This window comes from Octodon degus, unplaced genomic scaffold (assembly GCF_000260255.1).
Source record: "Octodon degus isolate 3935 unplaced genomic scaffold, OctDeg1.0 scaffold00102, whole genome shotgun sequence".
NCBI classification, from domain to species: domain Eukaryota; kingdom Metazoa; phylum Chordata; class Mammalia; order Rodentia; family Octodontidae; genus Octodon; species Octodon degus.
Window position 1 is genome coordinate 9,828,928 of NW_004524678.1, and position 935 is coordinate 9,829,862.

The window sequence follows — 935 nt, forward strand, 5'->3', positions numbered from 1 at the left end:
TTATGTTTATTACTGTTTCTCTGATGAGAGAAACTGAATTTATAAATAAAGAGCAAAACTAAAGATAATAGTGTAGATCTGTCCAAATTTGAGGGAAATAAAGAGATGGAGGAAAGGGATAAGAAAAAAGAAGAAGATATCTTATGTAAATATGCCGATGCTACACAAGGAATGTAAACATTATGTACTGCAAGCATAGTCTGATGTGCATATCATTGGTGTAGCCATTATCTATAGAGAGAAAATTTTTTGGAAAGTTGGTAACATACCATTAACCTTTTAGTGAAAAGTGGTTGACATAGACAAGTAAGGAAAATTTTGAGGCTTAAAAAAATACTAATAAAATCTCAATATAGATAAGAAAGAAAAGACCACACTAATGCTGCATAATACTAATTTATTTGATCTTTAAGCATACACCAAAGATGAAAAAGAGGAATAAAATATAAAACAAGAACATTAAAAACAAGAACATGTTCTTCTTAACTCCATGTATTTTTAAGCAAAAAAGATTTTAACAGGCTCAAAAAGTCAAGACTATCTATTTGACAGTATGTGAACAAGTGAACCTAAAAATCAGAATAATCATTTAGAAATCATAGAATTACAGTTGAAAAGAGACCCACAGTACTTGGTTTACATATTCTTTTTAATTTTGCTTCCACCTTCTCCACATAATCAATTGCCTTTCTTTTCTTTTTTAATTTTTTATTAGTTTGGTATAGGGTATCACTACACAGTTCAGATTCATGGTGATCCTCCTGTCTCAGACTCCCCAGCGCTGGGATTTCAAGCTTAAAACACCACGCCAGGTTTCAATGGCCAGCACAACATGCAGTACCAGGGTTTGAACCCGGGTCTTTGTGCTTGCCAGGCAGGCACTTAGTCCACTGAACTGTCTCCCCAGCTCTCAACTGCCTTTTTTTCTTTTTTTT